The sequence below is a fragment of the Giraffa tippelskirchi genome, chromosome 12 (genome assembly GCF_054371585.1).
Source record: "Giraffa tippelskirchi isolate mGirTip1 chromosome 12, T2T-mGirTip1v1.2.pri, whole genome shotgun sequence".
NCBI lineage: Eukaryota > Metazoa > Chordata > Mammalia > Artiodactyla > Giraffidae > Giraffa > Giraffa tippelskirchi.
The window spans coordinates 24,822,054-24,840,173 of NC_137286.1; the positions used below are offsets into that span (position 1 = coordinate 24,822,054).

Here is an 18,120-nt window from a genome sequence, read left to right on the forward strand (position 1 = left end):
ATTGAGTGCAGCACTTTCACAGCATCATCTTTCAGGATTTGAAATAGCTCAACTGGAATTCCATCATCTCCCCTCACTTTGTTAGTGTGATGCTTCCTAAGGCCCACTTGACTTCACATTCCAGAATGTCTGGCTCTAGATGTGTGATCACACCATTGTGATTACCTGGGTTTTGAAGATCTTTTTTGTATAGTTCTTCCGTGTATTTTTGCCACCTCTTCTTAATATCTTCTGCTTCTGTTAGGTCCATACCATTTCTGTCCTTTACTGAGCCCATCTTTGCATGAAATGTTCCTTTAGTATCTCTAATTTTCTTGAAGAGATCTCTACTCTTTCCCATTCTATTGTTTTGCTCTATTTCTTTGCACTGATCACTGAGTAAGACTTTCTTATCTCTCCTTTCTATTCTTTGGAACTCTGCATTCAAACGGGTATATCTTTCCTTTTCTCCTTTCCTTTTTGTTTCTCTTTTCACAGCTATTTGTAAGGCCTCCGCAGAGCCATTTTGCTTTTTTGCATTTCTTTTTCTTGGGAATGGTCTTGATCCTTGTCTCCCGTATAATGTCACGAACCTCTGTCCATAGTTCATCAGGCACTCTATCAGATCTAATCCCTTAAATCTATCTCACTTCCACTGTATAATCATAAGGGATTTGATTTACGTCATACCTGAATGGTCTAGCGGTTTTCCCTTCTTTCTTCAATTTAAGTCTGAATTTGGCAATAAGCATTCATGATCTGAGCCACAGTCAGCTCCCGGTCTTGTTTTTGCTGACTATATAGAGCTTCTCCATCTTTGGCTGCAAAGAATATAATCAATCTGATTTCGGTGTTGACCATCTGGTGATGTATATGTGTAGAGTCTTCTCTTGTGTTGTTGGACAAGGATGTTTGCTATGACCAGTGCGTTCTGTTGGCAAAACTGTTAGCCTTTGCCCTGCTTCATTCTGTACTCCAAGACCAAATTTGCCTGTTACTCCAGGTGTTTCTTGACTTCCTACTTCTGCATTCCAGTCCCCTATAATGAAAAGGACATCTTTTTTGGATGTTAGTTGGAGTAGCCATCATAGTCAACAAAAGAGTCCGAAATGCAGTACTTGGATGCAATCTCAAAAACAACAGAATGATCTCTGTTTGTTTCCAATGCATTTGTATGGTACTATGTGGTAAATGTAGATTTATATCTTAACCTGCAAAATCGAGTACAGGACTTTTATACTGTGTGTTACAAATGAATTTGCATAAAATCCTAGACAATGTGTATGAAAAGTAGGAATAAGGAAGATAATGCCTCTCTATTCCATGTCAGTGTGCTTGGTTTTCACAGAGCTCAACAGGCACTGCGCGTCCTGACTTGGCACAGATTTGTTTGAGGGGCTTCTACTCCCTCAAGATCCACCCATCCATGCACTTTCTCAGCATCAGTTTAACAGATGCTTAGATGGGGATGGAGGTCATATGGAAACATATCAGTGCCAAAAAAATTCTACTGCTCCCAAGAGAGAGGGATTTTCTATTGAAAAGTAAAAAAGAGTTTCCTTCCTCTCTGTGCTCAGGGTACTTGTATTCCTAGGCAGGAAGAGGTTAAGCCATTTAAGACATTTCCCCATTAGTAGTTCATACTATCAGTGGAAAGTCCTAGATGGAACCAATGTGCGTCTAGGAGTGATTTGTAAGCAAGTCTAGACTAAAGCGATTGACAGATCATCTGGAGAATAAGTAGACTTAATTAAATAGGTACAGGTGGTCCACATAAGGAAGCTATTCAATTTACGGGAAAATATGTCTGAGGAAATCACAGTTATTCATTACACTCAAATACTGATCTATAAGTTGTGAGACCTGAGTTCTGGGCCAAGCTCTATGATTTCAGACAGGACATTTAATGTCTGGCTCTGTTTTCACAGCCGAGAAATAAAGGGAGTGTTCTCTAGGATACTTTTCCCCTTAAGGATTCTATTTTCACTTGTGTTTTTGTCACATAACACTAGTGGAACTGCTGGGACTATGTCTGATGTGCATTAAAGATTATCCATCTTCTTTGCAGTTTTAAAATGCTGTTTCCTCCCTCTACTTTCCTCCCTCTCTCTCTTTTCAGCCCGTTAGAATCTGACACAGTCACAAAGGCTCCAAAAGTAAATATGCAACGCGACCTTTGTGTAGGATTCAGTGAGGTTGCATGGTTATTAAACTTATGGACGACACATGAAAACCAGCTTAACTAAAATTCCTGATTAGCAGCAATGAAATACTTTCATTTCCACTTTTCCAAAGGAAAGTCTGGGTCTTCTCCAGGACTGACAAAGCAGAGCACAAAACACTTACCCCTGCTGCTGCTGCTGCTGCTGCTAAGTCGCTTCAGTCGTGTCCGACTCTGTGCGACCCCATAGACGGCAGCCCACCAGGCTCCCCCGTCCCTGGGATTCTCCAGGCAAGAACACTGGAGTGGGTTGCCATTTCCTTCTCCAATGCATGAAAGGGAAAAGTGAAAGTGAAGTCGCTCAGTCGTGTCTGACTCCTAGCGACCCCATAGACTGCAGCCTACTAGGCTCCTCCGTCCATGGGATTTTCCAGGCAAGAGTACTGGAGTGGGGTGCCATTGCCTTCTCCGACTTACCCCTGAGTTATAGATAATAGTGAATATCAGCTGTCCAAACTAAAAGACGAACACCGTTTATATAAGAGTTATAGCTCCTTTTTAAACATAAATGAAAACTTTTTTTTCAATGGTGGGTGGGAAAGGTTTAAATGATGGCACAACCTGCATTTTTTAAAGTTTTCCAGTTTACTTTCTATCTTCATTTAAATTTATTTATTTTTAGTTGGAGGAAATTTGCTTTACAATGTTGTGTTGGTTTCTCCCATACATCAACATGAATCAGCCATAGGTATACATATGTCCCCTCCCTCTGGAACCTTCCTCCCACCTCCCACCTCATCCTATCCCTCTAGGTTGTCACAGAGCACCGGATTTGAGCTCTCTGTGTCATATGGCAAGTTTCCACTGGCTATCTAATTTTACATATGGTGCCTGCTTAGTTTCTATGTACTATATAATGTCCTAGAACATTCTCACAGGATGTTAAACATTTTTAGAACAAGGAATCCACAAACATGTTAGATACTGTTGAGCATTAGGCTAAAGCCAAATCAACCCATTATCTTTATCAGGTGAGCACCAGTATTTCTGGTATTGTGTAGACACCAGTGCAGTACTCCTACCTGCCCCCAAGGTAAGTAATATTTATACATTTTTCAGTCTGTTTGTGTCACTAACTCCACAGTTCTTCCAAAATACGGCCCTGAATCACACAGGATGATCTGGTCTGTAAATGACATGAAAACCACCACTCTAAACACCTCCAGTACTTATAAAGCCATTAAAAACATCACTGGCAAAGTAGCAATACAACCAGCAAGATTCCAGTGAGTGACGTGACGCATGTCTTCTGAACTCTCTCAGAGGTACGTGAGTATTGGAATCGTATCAAAGTGCATTATTCTTTCATGGACACATAAATCTGATCTGCTATTAATAATACATACTATACCTACAAACAAAATAAGCAGGTCCCAGTGTATAATGTCTGAAATTACTTTAAGTACTCAGAAAAAACCAGCAAGCCCTATGAACCACAATCTAAATAAAATCTTCTGACTGAAATGGACAGAGAATTGTTAATAGGTAAACAATGTTTACATTCATTTCACTTGAACTTTTGCAGGCAGGAGCAAAACACTTTTAGGAGCCCCTGGTCTTGATTTGTTAGTGAAAAATATTAAGCAACCTCATGGGCTGTATCCCGCCAGGCTCCTCTGCCCATGGGATTCTTCAGGCAAGTACTGGAGTGAGTTGCCATGTCCTCCTCTAGGGGATCTTTCTGACCCAGGGATTGAACCCACATGCCCTGTGTCTCTCCTGCATTGCAGGTGGATTCTTTACCTGCTGAGCCATCGAAGAAGCCCCATCACTAAGTTCAAAGTTCTAGAAAGTCCCAAACTGTAAGTATTCTAATCTGGGATGAATAAAGGTAGAAACTTAGATGAAAGAGACTACAAGCGAAAAGGAAGAACCTATACAAAGAGCTATTATACCTGATAGGCTCCACGCAAGACAGTTGAAATGTGAGTTTGAGTATTCAAAATATAAAGGATACAATCATACGTCTGGTTAACTTACAGGAAATAGTTCCAGAGACAATTTTACACTAACTACAGTGATTTGGGCAATTTTTTAAAATAATACCAGCCAATTTCTCTCCATTATACTCTGCTGGCAGAAAATAAAACATTTTTCTTTGAAATGATTGCCTTTGGTTTTGTTAAATCATGCATTCTGTCAACATGTGGTCACCATTTTTACATGATCTTTCTGCTTCCCTAGAAAAGAATGAATTCACAGTCTGAACCCTGATATAAATATGTAATCTTACAACTGTTAAGGTTTCTTCTATTACTGCAAAATGAAGAGATAAGAAATAGATGTGATATCAAAAGAAATGAAACAAAAAAAGAAAAAGAAGATGACCAAACAAGTTTAAAACTCAGATTCTTATATTTACTTCATAGATAAATGAAGAAAATGCCTGTGCTGATCATTTTTTGTGTAACACAAAGGGACTGCATGCAGTTCATCATTTTAAACTACTAATATTTGAAAACAAAATTTAAAACCCTACTTATGCCAAGAAAAGTGTCCCAGCAACTTCACTGTAGCTAGCAAAAGGTTCTAGGAGCTAAGGCTATAACAAGGTCTTAAAAGAAGAAACATTACCTTGTCATTAAATAGAAACTTTTGGGGTATAATTACAAAATGAGTGGGCTAAAACTGCTTCCACTCACTATGTCATCCTCCAAGATGGAGATCCTTATCTCTATCCTTCAGTCTGTATGCTTTTAAAAGTTAAATTACTTTGCAAAAAGTGTAGGTACTTCTTTTGTTGCTGCCCACCTGGGCTTTTGCTTAATGATACAGTGAGACCATCCTTCTTTTTAGGATAATCACTGCAATGCTGTGTCCCCTAGCAGTGGGATTTCCCAGAGTAGGCACTCAGAAAGCATCGTTGACAATGCTGGTTTGACTTTACACAATAGCTTGGGCATCTCAAACTAACTCAAAGAAACTCCCACAACATTAATACTATGAAAAACTACTAACAGATGTTTCAATAAATAAGGAAAAAAAATTCAGATGAATCTTCAATTGCATAAAAATATAAAGGGTCAAAACAAAGTGAGAATTTGTTTAAATGAAAGAGATGGTAAAACAGAAGACTCTAACACTCAGAAAGATAAGAACTAGCTACTTGACCAGGCTCAGAATAAGTGTTTTAAGAGCATAGGTAGAGGAGAAAATCATTTGTTCCCTCCCTCCACAGTTAACATGTAAAGTAAATTAAAATGCAAACCACAGAGGATGCTGCTTAAAAAGAACTTTTACCACCAAGTAGCAAATGAGGCAAATGTTTAGATAAGATTTCATTTGAGGTGACTCTCTGCTAGTGACAGAATGGTCTGAGTCTCAAGAGCACAATCACCGTATAAAGAGCACAGGGAAATAAATGCTACTTCTTTGTCAAGGTAACATCTCAAGTTACTAGAACCCAGTTGGAAATTCCAATTTAATCAGAATTATTTTTGTACTCTTGATTCCTTAGGTGACAAAAACAAAAGGAAATCACCAAAGAAGCCAGTGGTAACAGATTTTTTATTTTTCTATCAACCACAATTCTCAGATATTTTGTGAAGTGGATACACATTCACCCCCATTTCCTGCACTACCTGTATCTGCATTCTATAGCGGCCGATTTGGTTCAGAAAAAAAAAATGACTTCGGTCTTGGCAAAAACCTGAATAATTAAAGCCCAGTCTCTATCAGGATCCTGTAATTAAAGCATAGGGAAGTACTGATTCCTAGGAGGAAGCAGAGTAGAAAAGGCAGCAGTTAGACTTTCTCCCTGGGTTTTCTAATTTATAAGATGGAACAAAAAGGTATTTACTAAAGCATCTAAGCACACACACACACACACCCCCCATCAATTCTAATATCCATTTCATTCTAAGAATTTCACCAAGGAGGTTAAAAGAAAAACATGATTTTGCCTAACCCAGGACTGACTAAAATATAACTATGTACAATGCCATATTTTCTAATCAGACATCTGATAGCAATGCCATGATACAGTATACAAGCATCATCACTGACTTTAAAAGGAAGGCTTCCAAGGGCCTGGTTGGTTTTCATCTGGTCCATACTGGCAAGACTCATCTGGCAGCATCCACTCTGAAGTGCTGGTGTCCAGACTATACCACATGTTAAACTGTGGAACATATACCCACACCTAAAGGCTATCTCATTCAAGAGAATGCTTCCTAATCATTAAACTAACTATGTGATCTATTTTTTAAAAACATTTACAAAACTTAATAGAATTATAGTCCATTCCCATTGGCCAATGTTTAAAAAAAGAATTTAATTAAAGTAGCTAATAACTGAGCACTTACTATGTTCTTAGTGCTGGGCTAATTAATTGCTTCCTATGGTTTTTTCTCACCAAATCCTTAAACAGTATGGTTATGTATTCACAGATGAGAGCAGAGAAATTTTAAAATGGTCACATTATTTACCTAAAGTCTCCTAGCTAAAGTTTCCTAGCTAAGTACTTGCACAGCCATGTTTAATCCCAAATTGATCTGTTTGTCAAAGCACTCCTGTTGAACCACTATGGTCAACATGTGGCAGATGAGCTGAACAGGAAGAAAAGATGTATATATCCTAACCACTGACAAGGAGGTGATTCTTAAATCACATATGTGACTATTTTTAAAATCCTCACCAACAAATTTAGAGGACTTTCTAAAATCCAGGATTTGATTCTGGGACCTAGGATTGTTGTGGTAAAATTGAGAAGTCTTCTTTTTTAATTTATGAGTTCAGTTTACATAAATTTGGAAATAAAATAACATGGTTGCTTTGTGTGGCCATCTGCCACTCTCACAAGCATCTCAAACTACAAAATTGAGAATACTGGTAGTTTCGCTGTGGAGTTAATTGAAGCCTTCCTAAGAATAATTTTAATTCAGTGTTTTAGAGCCAAAATCTGCTTTATGATCCACATTTCACTTAGTATTTGTGAAAACTAGAGCAAGCCAAGTGTCTGATTGGCATTTGAAATCTTCCAGATTAAAACATGATCCAGCTATTTTCTGCTATTCATCTAGTGCTGACCCCAACACCCATGTAAGTGAAAGCAGTTTTCCAAGTGCCCTGTAGGCATGACCTACGACACTGAACAGAGAATTGGCCCAGAAGAATTTAAACCATCTTTCTATCTTGATCATTATGCTGTTGCCTCACTTAATTACAATTATCTGTGGTCTCTCTACCTTTCATTCTGTAATAAAAAGGGCTAAATGTTCCTCAATAAATTTATAAAGCTTAACATTAGTTTGGTTACAAAGTACAAAAACACACTACATATGGCTTTAAATTACTGTTTCTTCCCAACACCCTCTTCCATGTGAGAATCAACTTCTTAAATTTCTGCTTAAAAATGCTTGTGTTTTTTTTTTGTAAGTGCTTCCTCAGTTAGAATTCACTTTGTATATAAAGGCAGTATCTTTCTCCAGGCACAATACGATGCACACATGCAAGCATTCACCGGTGACTCTGTGCACGTCTTAATTCAGTCATTGTCTGAAAAGACTCAGTTGCTTTCCCTAAATTTAATTTCTACCATTTACTGAATGAGATTTAAGACTCACCAATATTCTGAATACATTATGTAAACCATGGAAATAAAGAATTTGGAGGGAAAATCTCTAAGCTTCCATTATTATCATATCAAAAATAGCATGACTATCTATTAGAGAGAGAGGGGAGGGAAGTGAACAAAAGTAATTATCCAACGTATAATTCAGCTCTGACAACAGAGTACACTTTTGCAGACTAAGGAGAGTCTCTATAATGACAAGCCCTAAAGGAGAGGACCACAAATACCAGTTTGGGGAGAGGGGTCGCCAGAACAATATCCTAAGACTAACCGCAGGAGCTATAGCATCCTATACATAGGGGTCCCACAGATGTGTCACCTGCGAGATCCAGGAAGACATGGAGAGTGTGTGAGTGTTAACTGTGCCACAAGCACATTAAAATATACACTCTATTTCTGCCACACTTTCCAATCACTTGTTTATCAAATGGCATTCAGTATGAGAAACAACCAATCCAAGAGTTAAGGATTCAATTTAGAGTATTTCATGTCTAACTTAAAATACAAATATTTTATGATTTTTTTAAAAAAATGTAAACAACATAGAAGAACACAAAGGCAAAAGCAAAAGTCCATTAGCCTTAAGTCTTTGCACTCCCCCAAATAATCATTACAAACTATTTCCTGTGTATTTCTCAAAAAGGGATATAAACTCTAAAAACTTACACGTATGTTATTTAACACCTTATTCACCTTATTTACATAAATAAAATCATCTTGTTGACATTGTTCTGAAACCTGGAAATATATATCATGAACTTCAGCACATATAAATCTATCACAATCTGTTTAAATATTATCCAGCATTTCACTCAATGAATATAATAATTTATTTATCCAGTTGCCTATAGAAACATATTTAAGTTGCTCCCAAATATTTGATAGTAGAATACTGAAATAAACATTTCTCCACATTTTCGTGATTTTTTCGTAGGCGTTTGTCAGTAGAGGTAGAACTTCAGTGCAAAAGAATATGCACATTTTTAAAAATCTAGAATAGTATCAGCACTTAGCACAAAGAAGGTAAATCATTCTTCACCATTTGTGAGAAAAAAATCTTTTATTTTTTTGATGACGAAAATAATATAGATTCATGAATCCACTTGTATGTATACATAATAAAAAGTTGTGTTTGCATTTTCTGCTTATCTTTGTATTACAATAGAATTCCACACATTAATTCTAATTTTTTGTAATCATGTGGAATTGAAATACTCTTCCAAATAGTTATATCTAAATGGTTATTAATGTGAATGCAACATATTTCAAAATGTATAAAATGACCATATGTTACAAGATCCTGATATACCCCAGCTGCTTTTCTACAAAGTAACTTACACATACTATAAGTGAAAGTATATGTAGAGGTTGAGTGCTGGTTGCCCATAAACACTCATTTGTTTTTGGCCTAGGAGTATTACCATTAGGCAAAATTTTCTGAGGTAAGTTATGTCAGTAGTCAAAAAGACCACTGCAATTAGTAAAAATATCCTCCCTTTTGTGTTTAAGGTGTTTAAGTTCTGAATCTACACAACAGTAATTAATTTCCATCCCACTCAATGTTCCCTCCAGGGCCTCGCTCAATGTACAGTCCAGATAACAAACGCTCCTGTGGAACTTTCCGAGCAGCCAATCAAGATGAAACGTGCTGTAGCCCCAAGTGATTAGTACACAATACATGATTTTATGAACCTCTCACCTCTAGTGCATGAACACGTCCCTGAAAATTAAAGTGTGAAATTCAAACACTTTTGTCCTCAAAACAAGCACAATCTGCCAAAAACGCTCTCTTCTGTGAACTTTCGGCATCACCAGGGCAGAATGCAATATCCTTTGCATTCAGCTGCCAAAGACATGAAACTAGATCCAAAAGGAAGAAGCCAGGTAAATTGTTTAGGCCCCTGACCTAACATTCTCTTTGGCATAAAAAGATCTATTCTTTAGCTTTCCAATAAATGTAGCCAATTGGAAAGGCAATAAATTCATTATTCTACACATTGTGACTAATTCAGATAAACAACTTCCAATGTTTAAAAAACTGTTTTCTCATTTCTTAAATTTTCAAGGCCAGCATATAAAGGAATTATCCTTCAATCCTCTCTGAAAAATGATCACTAATTCTTAAACACAGACTAAACCAGAAATAAAGAAAAATTATACCCATAAAACTCTCTCTATCTCTATTTTTCAATCAGGTATGAGGTCTATTTTCCTTATTACTTAGAGCAAGTCTATAAAGATACGCAGGAAAGTTCAGTTGCTATCTTTTTGAAGACAACTGGGAAATAAGAACAATTCAATGTCAAAGTTTTATTACACTGTTAAAAAGTATTCCATAAATAACATTTCCCCATGAGAGTACTGGGTCTTGAACAAAGCTGGAAGTACTAGGGTGATTCACAAGTCAAATTAGTCCAACATATTTATTGGTGAAACCACTATGGAAAACACTATGAAGTTCCTCAAAAAACTAAAAACAGAACTGCCATATGATCTACCAATTCCACTCCTGGGCATACATCTGAAGAAAATGACAACTCTAGTTCAAAACAATACATGAACTACAATGTTCATAGCACAGTCAGGATATGGAATCAACCTGAGTGTTCATCAACAGATGAACAGACAAAAAGGATGTAGTATATCCAGTTCAGTTCCGTCTGACTCTTTACGATGCCATGGACTGCTAATACATATATATATATATACACACACACACACACAATGGAATATTACTCAGCCATAAGAAAGAATGAAATTTTGCCATTTGTGCCAACACGGTTGGACCTGGAAGATATCACGGCTAATGAAATAAATCAAACAGAGAAATACAAAAATGCACATTATCACTTATATGTGGAATCTTATAAAAATGAAACAAACAAAGGAATTTAACAGAAACAGACTCACAGATATAGATAACAAACTAGTGGTTCCACCAGTGGAGGGAGGGAAGAGGCAAGAGGGAATTTTGGGGTTAGGGAATTAAGAGGTGCAAACTATGTACCAAATAAATAAGCTACAAGGATATATGGTACATCATAGAGAATATAGGCAATATTTTATAATAAATTTACATGGGAAACAATCCATAAAAATATTGGGTCACTATGCTTTATATCTGCTGCTACTGATGCTAAGTCGCTTCAGTTGTGTCCGACTCTGTGGGACCCCATAGACGGCAGCCCACCAGGCTCCGCCGTCCCTGGGATTCTCCAGGCAAGAACACTGGAGTGGGTTGCCATTTCCTTCTCCAATGCATGCAAGTGAAAAGTGAAAGTGAAGTCGCTCAGTCGTGTCCGACTCTTCATGACCCCATGGACTGCAGCCTACCAGGCTCCTCTGTCCATGGGGATTTCCAGGCAAGAGTACCGGAGTGGGTTGCAATTGGCTTCTCTGGCTTTATATCTGAAACTAATACATTAATGTAAATTATCTATATTTCAATAAAACAAATCTTTTTTAAAAATTTACTTTAGAAAAATCAGAGAGAAAATCCTTCATAATAATACTGGGTCCTAAACATAGCTGGAAGTGCTAGGGTGACTCAAGAGTCAATTAGTCTAATGTGTATGTGCTGAGTGTCTTCTATACAATAAAATCATAGTAGGTACTAGGGGTTGCAATGCCATGTATGTGGGAAGTTTATAATCCAGTGTGGAGATAAAAGATAATTACACAAATAAATGTTACAACAAAGCATGGGTAAGTGTCATAAGAGAGGCAGAAACCAAGCACACAAGACAAATCTTTGTGACTTCAAATGACAGGACTCCAATTCCCCTTGATAGTTCCTTTCTTCATTCAAGTATTCATTTATTCAGTCAAAATAAAAACACTTACTACCTGGCACAATGCTAAGAAAAATGGATACAGTGAGAAACAGAAGACAGAAGTCTAGTGCTTCTGAAATATTCCTTTCAATGGAAGAGATAGCACGAAATAATTATACAGAAAGAGAAACAATAACCATACCAATAATAATAACTGACATTTATTCAGTGCTTACTATACATCAGTGAGCTACATGTTTGACATCTATACAATCTTGATAATCCTCACAGCAACATTATAATGCAGGAAAGCACTGAATTGAAGCAAATCTGGTCCATGGCATCAGACTGCCTGGATTGGAATCCTGACACTATCATTATCAGTTATGTGATCTTGGGCAAGAGACTTAATCTCTCTGTGCTTCAACTTATTTATCCATAAAATAGAATTAATTCCATGTTCTGCCAAATTTAAGATGCCATTGACAATAAGACACAACCTAATTTCAGACACATTGAGGAAAAGGCATCTGCTGCTGCTACTGCTAAGTCGCCTCAGTCGTGTCCGACTCTGTGTGACCCCACAGACGGCAGCCCACCAGGCTCCCCCGTCCCTAGGATTCTCCAGGCAAGAACACTGGAGTGGGTTGCCATTTCCTTCTTCAATGCATGAAAGTGAAAAGTGAAAGTGAAGTCGCTCAGTCGTGTTTGACTCTTCACGACCCCGTGGACTGCAGCCCACCAGGCTCCTCCGTCCATGGGATTTTCCAGGCAAGAGTACTGGAGTGGGGTGCCATTGCCTTCTCCAAAGGCATCTGAGACTCTACTAAATAAGGTAACAATGTAAAGTAACAACTATCACAACTATGACCCTGGTTGTGAGGGTCAAAGAAAAATACAGAGCACCTAGAAGGGTGCCTGGCCTAAGTGTTAAGCTATTTTTGGCTACTATTATTTTATGTATACCTATTTTTAAAAGAAAAAACAGATTTACAACAATATTAAGTGATATAACAAAAGTCCAGGTCTATTAGAATTCGTAACGAAAGATTAATCTAGAGTTCAAAAAGCACTACTCGAGTACACAGATATTCAAGTTACAAACTAAAGAATGAATAAGTGGAATTGAGAAGATAAAGGTTGGGAGAATTCTGTTCCAGGAACAGAAGAGTATGTGTGAAAGTCATAGGCAGGAAGACCAAAGCATGGGCAAAGACGAGAAAAAAAGCCACTACAACTAGAGAACAGAGAGCAAGCTGGCAACAACAGGGACAAGGGCTGGAGAAGCAGCCACAGCAAGACCCTGCAGGGCCTTCCCGACCCTGATGAGGAATTGTCACTTTTATCCTGACACTAGTGAGAAGTCAGGAAGGGTACTGGTGCTAGCTTTGCACTGCTTAAGATTAACTGCTGCTGCTGCTGCTAAGTCGGGTCAGTCGTGTCCGACTCTGTGCGACCCCACAGACGGCAGCCCACCAGGCTCCCCCGTCCCTGGGATTCTCCAGGCAAGAGTACTGGAGTGGGTTGCCATTTCCTTCTCCAGGGCATGAAAGTGAAAAGTGAAAGTGGAGTCGCTCAGTTGTGTCCGACTCAGTGACCCCATGGACTGCAGCCCGCCAGGCTCCTCCGTTCATGGGATTTTCCAGGCAAGAGTACTGGAGTGGGGTGCCATTGCCTTCTCCAAAGATTAACTGCAGGAGAGGCTAACTGCAGTTCAAGGGCTAATGTGGTAATTTAGGAATGAGAAGATGCTGGCCTGGGCTAGAGCAGGTATTCTCAACCTGAGCATAACTGACAGTTGAAACTAGATCATTCTGTGTTTGGGGGGCTTTCCTGTGCATTACAGAATGCATAACAGCATTCCTGGTTTCTGCCCACTGGATATCAGTAGCAATCCCTATGATAGCCAAAAATGTTTCCATGTCTCCAGCTCTTGCTAAATGCCCACCTGGGACACAACTGCCCCTAGATGAGAACCCCTGGACTAGAGTGATCTCAAGGGAATTTGAGAGAGGGAGACAGACTCTGGAAACACTAAAGAAAAAAGGCAATGGAGCTTACTGATGAACTGGATATAGGATGAAGGTGAAGCAAGAAGGAAAAATACATTCCTAGCTAGGATTTCTGATTGTATAACTCAATAGGTGGCGATGCCATACACTAAGATAGGAAACACTGGAACCGGATCAGACGTGAGTGGCAAATCATGAGTTCGGTTTTGGAGCTATGACACTAAAGTGGTCCTGATGCTGCATGTACACTTTGATATTCAGATAGAATATCAGAAAGGAAATCTGGTGAGAGGGCAAAATACTTGAGAGTCACAAAAAGAGATGACAATTGAAGGTATCCATGCAAAACTAGTTTCACTTAAAAAACACTTACATTCTATTGCTTCATTGCTGGAGAACAGACATCTCTACAATAAAATTATAAAAGCCCTTCAGCATTGCAAGATAATGTCTTACAAAACTATTGCAGTATTTTCAGCCAAACAAGTCTCCGAATGCACAGGCACAACCAGAGTGTACTTACACTGGAGAGAGAGAGTTAAGCAAAATATAACTGAAAAGGACGCATGGTTCACCTCAATCAAGGATACTATTTTAGAGACTTAATTTGCAAAGCAAAGTTAAAAATGAAGATCAAGAGTGACTCTTTTTGGTCTCTACTTGTCTTTTTGCAGAAATCAGGGATCGCCTATCCCAGCATCTTGAATTATATTCTGATTGCAGCTACCTTGACTGAGGCCCCAGCATTCCTCATCAGAGCTCGGATTCACTTGATTTCTTCCCTAGTGGTGTACGATAAACATAAGAAAGTTCAATTCTTAATCACTTCAGACTTCTAGAATTTTTAAGACAGAGTCCATGACCTTGGGGATGGCTTGCTGAAAGAAAAAAAAAAAAAAAAATCCCTAGCTTAGTTCTATTCTTTAGCTCCCAAGTCTTAACCTTGACTCACACTGTCCCTCACTGCCAAAGGAACCAAGAACATCTGCTGTTCCTCAGCAGCTCTCTTCCAAAGAGTTTCCTTGGCCAGCATTATAACACAGTCCAACGAGGCCCTTATATGAGACGGGTGTGTGTGTGCCTATGACTTCTCAAACAATTCTCTGTTCAATCAAGAACTCACTTGGCTATCTTTGAGGCAATGTTATTTTACCCAAGAATCCTTACTACTTTTCTTTTAAAATATCTAGGGATAATGCCAGGTTAACTTCAAATGAATATGATACAAGGGGGAAATGACACCCAACCATATACACTTTGAAAGGCATGATTCCTCCTCTCATTATGTAGGTAACCGTAGCTTGCAAAAATCTGAACTTCTTGGAGTTTAAAACTAGTCATTTTTCATCTTCTGAACATTAACATAGGTAACACAAAATAGGACCCGAGTATCTATGTGAGACCTTCATTAAAGTCACAAACAACCTGAATCTTGGGAAGAAAAAATGAGAGAGCAGTACCAACCTGGGATCAGAAAAGATTTGCTTATAAATTCTGAGGAAGGAAACAGATCCTACCCTTACCTCTGATATTTTAGGGTGTATTCCTGTTTCCAGTTCTTCTGCTATACTAGAAGTGTTCATGATAACAGGATAATCTTGACTGGCTACAAATTCTAAATGCAACCCTTTGTGGAAAAGAATAGGTAGGGAAGGTCAACCTAGAGAGTATTTCCTTTTCATTCATTCATTCACTCACTCAAATAGTTCTTGAAAGCCAATTGTATGACAGTCACAGGCATTCAAGAATGACTGAGATATGATCAAAAATGTTACAACTCAGTAAAAGGCAATAAACAAGTCAGAATGTCTTTTGGTTTCAGATCGTCTAGGAATCATCCCTATTTTCACATCATACAGAAACCTCAAAACACAAAACTAAGATCTTCACCTTCCCTTGCCAGCTTGCCTCTCCCCAGTGGTGTTTGCTCTTGTTAAATGGCACCACCCACTGTCCACATCAAAACACTGAAGCATCCTGGATTTCTTCCCATAACCTCCTCAGATATCCAATCACTTACAAACTCTCTTATTCCTAATCATCTCTATAATCGACTTCTATCCATGTGTGCTACCACCTACTATAAGCCACCATCATCTTTCCTGAATCACTGCAATAACCTCCTAACTCCTCTCTTTGTGGCCCATTTCCAATCTTTTCTCATCACAATAAACAGAGAAACATTTATCTGCTCAGGTTTCTCTTCTACTCACACTTACATGGCTTCCCACTGCTATTAGCGTGAGCTCCAAACTCATCAACATGTTGTAAAGGCTTTGCATGAACAGATCCTGTCTCTTCTCCAATTCCACACCCTGAATTTATACTTCAGCCATAGGAAGACTGTCAGCTCCTCTCTCGCTCAACTCTTCAGGGCCTTTCCTCCTGGAATCATTCCCATTTCCCTCTTCTCCCTTTCCTAGATAAGATCTACTCATCCTTCCAATCTCCCACCAGCAATCACTTCCTCTTAAAGTCTGAGACAAGCATCCTTCTGAAATGCTCTGTGCAGCCTATTCTTCCCAAGTACCAATCATACTAGGTTAGAATTGCTTGTTTAAACTATGTTTCTAACTAAAGTATAAGCTTTAAGAGGGCAGGAAAAGCAGTTCAGGATACCATAAAGCTACAAAGAAAATAATGGTTAATTACATCTCAAATCAAGGACAGCGTCATTGGATAAGGAGTCCTTCAGACAAGTCATTAAAAGTGAGAGTTCTCAAGGATACTGGCAGTAATGAGGTGGGTGTGTTGGACAAAACTAACATCATGGGGAAAATGCTAAATCATAAAGCAGTATGGAAACTTACAATGCACACACACACACACACACACACACACACATATAATGTGAAGAGTGGAGGAAGACTGTGAGGCTGAAGAATTCAGCAAGGGTCAGAACACAGAACTGCTTAAAGCTGATCCAAGGAATTCCACCATTGTATTTTGACAATGAGGAGTCATTTAAGGATTATAAGCAATGAAGAGACGAGAGTTTTGGGCACTTTAGGAATATGACTCTGAATTTAATGCAGAGTACAATTACAAGATTACCAGGAACACATCGCAGAGAGTAATAAGGACACTCTGCAGGCTTTGGCCAAGAGATCACATGGGTCTGAACTTGGCATAAAGAGATATGATAAGGTGGATGAAAAAGCATTTGATTTAAGTCCTCCTGGGCTTAGACGAGCTGTAGGAGAGAGCACAGAGTGAGACAGCAAAAATCCAAGGATAAATTTCTTAAGTCCATCAAAAGACACAGGAGAACTAGGGGGAAAGGGAGCCATAAAGGCAACTTAAAGGAAGGTGGTAGGATTCCAAAACAATGGAGTTACTGAAGTCAAAGGAAGAGAGGTTTTGTGGTAGAAGGTACTTGTTCACAAAGTCAAAAGAAGGGAGTCAAAGAGCCTGTGGGATGTTTATGATAACTGGTCAGTGCCAGAAGAATTCCCTCAAAGTAGAAGTATGGGAGACAGTGGGAACCAAGAGCCAGATTCCCATGGAGTAGCAGAAATTTAGAGCATTCATTGTAGTTTTGTGAAACTTGGCTGTGAAGGAAAGAAAATTTAACTAGAAATGGACATAGAGTGAAGAGAAGTTGTCTTAATGCTGGAAAAGTTTGAGCCAGCTTGCATGCTGGCATGAAAGAGAAGAGGGAGAAATTATAAATGACCACTGGATGAGAGCAGATCCCCATGTGGACAATTACAAACTGAATATAAAGGAAAGAGTCTGGAACCCAGAGCAGAAAAAATTTCAAAATGATTATATGCCTAACATTGTCAAATTCAAGAGTAATAAAAGTTAAATATGATAAGAATAATAAAATTATACTATAACGGTTGTTAACTATTATCTAGTAACACAACTATATGCCCACTCATTTTACTGCTACATTTTGTTTTGCTACTATCTTTAAGCTTGGTTTTCTAGGGATATTAAAATGATTCTGTTTATTTAAACTACCTATAAAATAAAATAAGGCATGAGATATTGCTTAAACTGATGTAACTAAAGAAAGAGCTTGAAAAACAAAGAGAGCCGAGAGGGATTTCAGAGAAAAGTGTTGAAAATATCAAACTACACACATATTTGTTACTGTGAAAAGACAATCAGGAAAAATATTAAATGTATTTTTAAAAAACTAAAACTACAATATTTTCAGTTAGTAAATTTAAAATCTAGACCCAACATATGCAATTGCCATTTCCTAAAAGGATCCATGTGATTTATTCATTCAGTCAATTTTTCACTCATCCATCATTCATTGATTGCTTATTGAATGCTCTGTATACATCCTTATACCTGTGGGAAGAGAGGGAGATTTCAAGAAGCTAGCTCTTATAGGTTAAATAATTTGCTATATTATTGGTAGGAAAGCCATACACACACGTGGTAGCCACAGCGGAACCACAGAGAAACAAAGAGATAAATGAAGAGCACTGTAAGGTTTGTCTGAATATATGTTAAAAAGGAAAGAAATGGTTTCAGATGGGAGAAGATTTTGGAAGATTGTTCACTTGCTTTTTACATGCAATGAAAACGGGCTGACAGAAAGTA

At 38.3% G+C, this 18,120-nt stretch overlaps 1 protein-coding gene and 1 long non-coding RNA gene across 3 annotated transcripts in view; both read right to left on the minus strand.

The window, feature by feature from the left end:
* NPAS3 (neuronal PAS domain protein 3) overlaps positions 1-18,120 on the minus strand; it is a 925,755-nt gene that overhangs the window by 662,585 nt on the left and 245,050 nt on the right. The window lies entirely within an intron of this gene.
* LOC145528863 (uncharacterized) lies at positions 457-6,300 on the minus strand. Its single transcript, XR_014070748.1, has 2 exons — positions 2,585-6,300; positions 457-2,440 (listed from the first exon to the last, which is right to left on the minus strand). It is a non-coding gene; the product is annotated as an uncharacterized LOC145528863 (long non-coding RNA).